The 8,059-nt window shown below is 38.1% G+C and overlaps 1 non-coding gene across 1 annotated transcript; it reads right to left on the bottom strand.

The window, feature by feature from the left end:
• Positions 1-7,467: 7,467 nt before the first annotated feature.
• Positions 7,468-7,574, bottom strand: LOC122094495. Its single transcript, XR_006144811.1, has one exon. It is a non-coding gene; the product is annotated as a small nucleolar RNA R71 (small nucleolar RNA).
• Between the last annotated feature and the right edge of the window lie 485 nt (positions 7,575-8,059).

Below are 8,059 nucleotides of genomic sequence, written 5' to 3' on the forward strand. Positions count from 1 at the left end.
TGCCACTGCATCCCATTCCACGGGCCATCAATGCATTCATGTCCAAGCCAACTATGGCATCTAATCTAGCAATGCATCATATTCAATAATTTAAAGTCATCCATCTCATATCTCAAAGTAGGAATAAGAATTTAACAATTAAAGATATCATCATATTAATTCATAAATGAATTTCATAATGCACACATCAATGCTAGCAAATGGCATTCGAGGATGACGAGGCTATACACAATAGTGAGATTATGTCATGGCTAGTCTACCACAATAAGGGAATTATTCAAAAACACTCATAAAATAAAGTCAATGTCCTCTTTCCACTTACCTAATTGTGTACAATGATCACCCTTGGTATGAGGAAGATTTGGCATGCGATAACACGAGTTCCCAGTGCAACCTATCATAAAAGAGTTCGAGCTTAGTGTATCTCCACTTTAGGCTCACAACCAATGTGGTATGATAATCCCAATGTATTTAGAATCATGAAAGTAGGTTGCCCAACAAATTTGGGCCCAATAGGAACCCATTGGGTCAGATTGGTAGGTCAACCGGTGGGCCAGGCACCCACTAGTCCCTACTTGCCTGTCAATCGAAGGACACTACCTGGACCAACGGGCCAAGAGCGGTGAGCCAGGTGCCCACAGGTTCTTGCTCATTGGTTGGCCTAGGGACCCTACCTGGATCAATGGGCCAGGAGCAACAGGTCAAGTGCCCACTAGTCCTTGCTCACCACTTGACCCAGGGGCTTTACCTAGATCAGTGGACTCGGATTGGTGGGTCCATCCACTTCCAGGGCACCCACCAATTAGAACCAGGATTTTACTGTTCACTTTTATTATTCATCCCACCTTGGGGATACCACCATGGGTTGATTTGATTGCATTTTTCATAAATCTAAGGTTCCATATTGTGATTCTAACCTAGATCAAGGGTCGACCCAAAGTCTCAAGCATGGATCTTACCTCTTTGCTCAAGAACAGTTCGAAAACCACAAACTTCTTCTCTATCTCAAGAGATCAACTAAGGCTCCTCAAATCTTGTAATTTCTTCCTCCAAAACCTTCATAAACAAAAATTAGGTCCTTTATTAAACCTTAGATTCACATTCTCAAGAGACATTAACAAGATCTAAAGGATTCTTACCCAAATCGAAGGGTTTCACTTAGGGTTTCTTGGGGGTTTAAGAAATTTAGACTTCACTCACCTCAAATCATAGATTTCGAGATGATGATCAATAATCCAGCGTCAAAATCGAAAGATTCAACCCCGGTGTCACACAATGAGCATCTTCTTCCCCTTTTTCTTCCTCCTTCCCTTCTCTTTCTTCTTTTCCTCTCTCTTCTTTACTTTTCTCAGCCACCGTGTAAAACAATAATGAGGGTGAAGAAAGTAATAAATGCTATTTATACTTGAGTCAAAATATCTAATGACCAGAGTGTTGGGTCACACTGGTGGGTCTAACCCATCCATGACCACCTATGAATTGGCCAAAACTTAGCTGAATCATTGGGATTTTTCATGGGGTTTGGCCCTGACACGTATTTCTCTCTCAAAAATTTGTTAATGTGCACACTTAATATAGAATACGGCCACATACCTTTATTATGCATACATGGCCTGGTGATATGTGTAAGTGCTTGGCTTAGGCACATGGACTTCGCTAGGCACCGACTCCAACTCATCTGGCCAACCTGAGTTTAGAGTCACTCTTACCATCATGTTCCATAAGGTACTCACCTCGACTCACTAGAGTACAAGTCCTGTAAGGCCAAATCAAACCAACTAGGATTAGACCCAATTTAGAGAGTAGGGTATCACAAAGGGTCCACTGCAACTCCACTAAAGTAAGGGGGCCTAAAATTCTGAAACTTCTCCATCACCTTCACATTATCCATAGCTATAGGTAGCAAGGCTTAGCTTTGGGGTGTCATTAGCCTCTGTGGTAATGCTATGTCAAGCTGTGGAGCAGATTGCACCTTAGATCCTTTCAAATGGGTTGTGGGGTGTGCTATGGCTGTAGGGACTTTTTGTTCCTAGGGACAATTGTAGGGTCAACATTTGGTATTGGCTGTGCCTATGGTGGAGCAGCTTGTCCCCCTCGAGTCTGAAGCATAGCATTGATTTGTGTGTTTAGAACCATCATAAAGTCTGCTTATTATTGTTCCAACCCTTGCATCAACCCTTGTAACATGTTGCCCATGATTGAGGTGACATCTTGGGCAGACAATATAGGTGGAGCAAGAGGGGCTCTCGGTATAGTGGTTTTAGGCACTACTTCATGAGCGAGCTTAAGAGGTGGTAATAGGTCAGCAACAAATCTAGTGGTACGATGTTGCCTTTTGGGTGGTCACCCCACTTGTGTATGATCTTTCCTTGGTGCCATAGAAGTTTCCTATTTAAGAAAATAGAGTTAACTCCTATCTAAACTTTTTGCACCAAATAAAACCAATTCATACATATGTAGAAATTAAATTTGGCCATCCATGCATGCATAAAAAATCAACTCATTCAAAAAATTTTACCTTCATTGTGGTGCAAATGAGATATGCAATAATGATAGAATGAATGCATCTTTATAAGTCTTCACTAGGCCTTGACTTGACTAATAGAAGTAGGGAAGACTTTTGATAAAGACTTGAGCTTTGCTTGTGATGGAATGATGACCGAGAGCTCAAGTAGTGGAGAATGCCTTTTGACTTTGAATACTCTTAAAAGTGTGCTTTAATGCTTAGAATTAATTGATATTTAATTAAGAGCATTTGGGGTATTTATAGGTGAGGTTAGGTGGTCTTTTTAGGCAGAAAATTACACTTAAAAGGCATATTTTGGGTCCACCCGTTGACCTCCATCGACAGTTGGTCGACCCCCATCGATAGTCGGTCAACCCCCAAGAGCTGTTAGATCTCATCCAGGTAGGTAGTAGTCGACCCCTACTTTCAGTGGGTTAACCCCCTAAGGCCTCAGACAATGCTTGTCAACCTCCACTTTAAGAAAGTCGACCCCCTAAGGCCTCAGACAGTGTAGGTTGACCCCCTATAGTTTTATCCATATTTTGATAGGCTACTGTCATACTAATCAGTCGTCAGTGTTCCGATCATAACTTTTTGGTCCGACCACTGATTGACCCATTCTAGTTGCATTGGAATTGCTACTCCATTTACTACAACTTTCATGAAGGATCCATCTCCTGATACCGAACTTTAGCTTACCCAAAATTCTCTTGAGTCAAGTCAATGTGGTTTTCACAGATTTTCACTTGAACATAATTTTGGTAATAGATTCCTAACCACTTACAGACATTCAGTACATGGTCAATGTATGTCATATGGTTAATGCAAATGCATGAGGTATGTGAACATATATATATATATATATATGGATTTTACAAATTTCATTGAAAAGGCCCACATATCCTATAAGTCTTCTTCTTCACTTGAATCCTTGGTGCTCCATCTTCTTTTCGTCCTTGTTTCGTCTAATTTTTCCTTTTCCTAAGATGTAAGACTTATGTTATTATTAATGAAATTATCAGTGTTATCAACTTTTAGACTCAACTTGTCTCCTATATGTGAACTATAATTTATTTATTTATCTTTAAGCTTTTATCCATGGCTTATCACTAGTATTCCTAACACTTCATAAGTTTATGACTTAAAGCAGAGTATCGTGCTCTAGTACCACTTGTTATCACTCCCCACCTTCACTCACCTGAAGGATAGTAATATGGACACACATACATGTCCACAATCCATCAAGGATCCACGATGCAGTACTTTAAGTTCATAAAGTTATGGAATGTATCTACAATCACATATATATGATAATAATCAAGATATACACAATTGGTGATGTCTAATGATATTTATCACATTTACCAAAAGAGTTTTCACAACGAAAGTCATGATTATGGTTTTGCCACTAGGGCTACATTTGATATATAAAACTAAAGGATCAAAAGGAAGATGATACTCTCATCCTCAATGTGCTCTGAATGCACAATCATCACATACACAACTGTCCTCATGCATAGCTAGCTCTTCATCCTAAAGGTCACCTCCATAGAGAGCCTGCTCTTCAGTCAGATACTCCAGATGGTTCCTGATGAGCACATTTATGTGTGAAATATTAGGTAGTAAAGCATGCATATTTATATATTTAGAATGGAGCTACCTTGGGTTTTACTCTCTTTTTCCAGATTTTATATTTTAAAGGCCTTAAGGACTATCGGGCACCATATTTCCAATTTTACATTTAAAGAGGTCCTATTTCTTTTCATAAGCAAGATGAACATGTTGCATTAAAAGTACACATCCATTTGGTCACCTGTATAAATGATTATTCTTTTCTGGCCAAAACAAGAATAATGATCAAAACTGAACTGAGATGCAGAACTAGCCCATTTACAGTTGTCCCAAGTGTACAATGAATATTTCAAATGCCAATAAGGATCGATGATCCCCCTTGAGTGATTGAAGATTCCTTTTTTGGTAACAACAACTACCTAGCGTAGTTGGTGAGTTGTGGTGTGTAAAAATCCCTTGCTCACCAGGGTCTCAAATTCAAACCTTGTGGCTACTATTTTTTAGAGATTTTTTTTTTGGCAAATTTTCTCTCTCCAATTCATCACTTAAAGCAAGGGGCATGGATGAAGCTTCCTTCAATTAGAAGATGTCCTAATCAATTCAAGCAAGGAATTGGAGGTCGGCCAAGGGATTTTGTGCACAAGTTGGAAAAGGAGAGAGAAAATAAATAAAAGAAGGAAAAAAAAAAGAGAGAAAAAAGGGAGTTTGTGTGCAAGTTGAAAAAGGAGAGAGAAAAATAGGGAAAAAGCAACCCAAAATCGTTGGATCTCCACCTCTCCCACATGATTTCTCTCTTCTCTCTCCTCCACCTCATCACTAACATATGAAATATATATTTTTTGATAAGTAAAGTGTATGTATTGAGAAAGGAAAAAAGTACATAGTAAGGCAGCCTCACTCTCCTTCTTTGGACTGACCAAAAGAAAGGAAAATAGGCCCCTTTAAACTAAGCAGGATAGGCCCTGCATTACAATAGAAGTAATCAAAGAAAGCCTAAATTCTATAATAGCCCTTGAATTCAGCATCATCTTTCACCAAACTATCCAACTCCTTTGGAAATTCCTGAGCCTGAATAATAGTCTCTCCTTGAGTAGTAGCATATATTGCCAATGAGAATAGCATCAAATAGAAAATTTTTGAATTCTTCAATAGGTGCATGTCTAATAACTTCCCCTCTTTTTGTTTCATGTTGTCCCCTCACCACATTAAAATCACCTAACATGACCCAAGAAATTGAAATTCATTGAGCAAGCAATTTGATATCCCTCCGCAACTGTCTTTTTTCTTCCACACAGTTTGAAGCATACATTGAACACAAAAACTCCATGAATGATCCTATTATTTTAATTTTCAAATGTATTAGCTGAGAAGATGTAAAAAAGCAATCTACTTCCAACTGAGTGCCATCCCAACCCATCAATATTCTAGTAACCACCCCCTTCTTACAGTTATGAACATACTTCCACTCTCTTTTCAAATAAGAAAACACAGAATCAATATTTTCCTTTTTCACTTTTGTTTTAACAAGGATCCCTAACTTAATATTTTTTCATTCAACATATACTAAAATATGGAATATGCTGTTGTGGATCCCCCCCAATCACACCTAAATCGTTGGATAGCTCTCCCTCTCCATACGATTTTTCTTCCCTTTCTTTTCTCTCCCTTATCTCTTCAGTCTCTCTTGCTGCCACCTCAGTATTTTAGATTCCAACTAGGAGACCAACTTGTTGTTCTAACCCTAACCCCATCCCATATATAAGGATCACACTCAAGCAAGGAGCACACCACTCTCTTAGGATTTTCTTTAATCTCTCTTGTCCTCTAGGTTTAGTTCTTCTCTAGTTCTTTGCTTTTTTCTTTTGGCTTATGCACTTATATAATGGAGTTCTACTTAATGAATGCAAATTTCTTTTATGTTCATGGTTTTATTTTATTCAATTGTAAGTTTACTTTCTAGTTCTAGGTTTAGTTCTAAGTGACAAGAACAAGCTATGGAGAATCTCTTTCAAGTTCAATTTTTCAAAGTTCAGATTTGTCTTCTTTAGTACTAGCAATTTTAGATTTGGTTTATTCCAGATCTAGTTTTTAGTACTGGTAGTATTTCAAATCTCAACCAAGTTTTCAAGTTTTCAAGTTCATGTATTGAAGTTCAGGTAGGTAGGCTTCTCATAAATCTTCTCTCCCCCCTCTCATTCCCTCTTCTACCTACCCTTTCCTTCTTAACTTAGGATTTTACTTTCAGTCATTACTTTATTGTTTTTCCTTTTCCCTAAGCTTCACGGCTAGTGTATGTGTTGGCTCTGCCCCTCCTAGCTAGAGAATCATTCTCTTTACTTTTACTTTTTAATTTTAGCTACTTTTTATCTGCGTGATTTGATTATTTAAATTCTTAGATGCATTGGTTTAGGGTGATAGTTAGAAGTAGATCACTATAATTAATTAGTTCACTTTCCCATTACTTTAAGAAGCTAAAAATAAAGTGGCTGCTCTCCTTGTGTTCGACCATTTAGCTACACTGATCTGTACGCTTGCGGTTACTTTTTACATCTCAAACAAGTTTTTGGCATCATTGCCAGGGAGACAGTTCTATGTTATTTTTCGCTTTCTTTTTGTAAATCATACTGCTTTGTTTGCTTTATTTTGTTTTTCTTTTTCTTTTATTGAATTCCTGAGAAGAACAACTTACAATAATAGTTGTATCAGTGGAGGTCGTCAAGCCTCATAGTATGATAAAGATAGGTTTTACCCTGTAGTAGTACCTCAAGAATTGACTTGAGCAACCCCGAATCCCTGCCGGTAAGCTCTCACAAAAAAAAAATCGAAAAAAATTTTTCAAAAATTTTTCATTATTTTGTCTTCATGGTTTGTCTTATTCTAGTTGTGGATAGTGATATATTGCATGAGTGCTGGGTGGGTACGTAATGGTGTGAATAGGTTAGAAAAAAGAGATCCAATAAGTAGTGACCCTATACATTTACTCTCTTTAGTACCTTTCAATATGGGAGACCAATAGCAAAACCCTCTACCTAAATCTCTGAAAGATAGGTTCTATCCTACAAGAATAGCCTAGCCTTCATACATATCTCTACCACAAGCCTAAGGCAATAATTATGAGCTCAAATCTCAATTCATTACTATGTTGCCCCATTTTCATGGGCTGCCCTCTGAGGATGCATACCTATTCCTTAGGGAATTTGAAGAGGTATGTGTTCTAATTAAAGTCCAATAGCTTTCTGATGATGTTGTTAAGCTTAGGTTCATCAGTTTTGTATTAAAAGACCAAACTAAGAAGTGGTTGTATGGGTTACCCACAAATTCCATGATCACATGGGGGAAATTCATAGTTGTCTTTCTCAAGAAGTTTTTTCCCAACTCACAAGACCAATAAGCTTAGAAGTGATATCCTCCAGTTTAGGCAGAAGCCTAGTGAATCCTTTTTTAAACTTATAGAGAGATTCAAGGATCTACTCTAAGAATGCCCTCACCATGGCCTAGACTTATGGCATTTATGTCAGATTATTTATGAGGGTATTGATTACCCAACTAAACAAATGATAGTCTATGTGCCCTGAGGGATTCACATCCTTTACAGATGAAGGAGAGACATGGGAATTCTTACTTGACCTAGCTGATAAAACCCGTGAGTGGGAGTCAACCTAAGAAAGTGAAAGAACCATAGGAGGGAATGGATATTTTTGTTGGGTCCCGATTGACACTGAGAGGGGGGATGAATCAATGTGCTAAATATTTTTTCATTTTTCAGTTGTACCCCGGATGTGGCAATCACTATTTAAACTTCAATAGCACAGTCTACTGATGTTGCCCAGAGCTACTATGTATACTACTGACTAGTCTTACTATTGCACAGAACTTATTCAAATAACCTATATTACTGCCCAGAGCTGTCTCATAAACCTCACATGGTAATCACTTTCACATACATACATAGTCATATGCACATCCACCCTGCACCACCAA

Source organism: Macadamia integrifolia, chromosome 11, assembly GCF_013358625.1.
Source record: "Macadamia integrifolia cultivar HAES 741 chromosome 11, SCU_Mint_v3, whole genome shotgun sequence".
Lineage (NCBI taxonomy): Eukaryota > Viridiplantae > Streptophyta > Magnoliopsida > Proteales > Proteaceae > Macadamia > Macadamia integrifolia.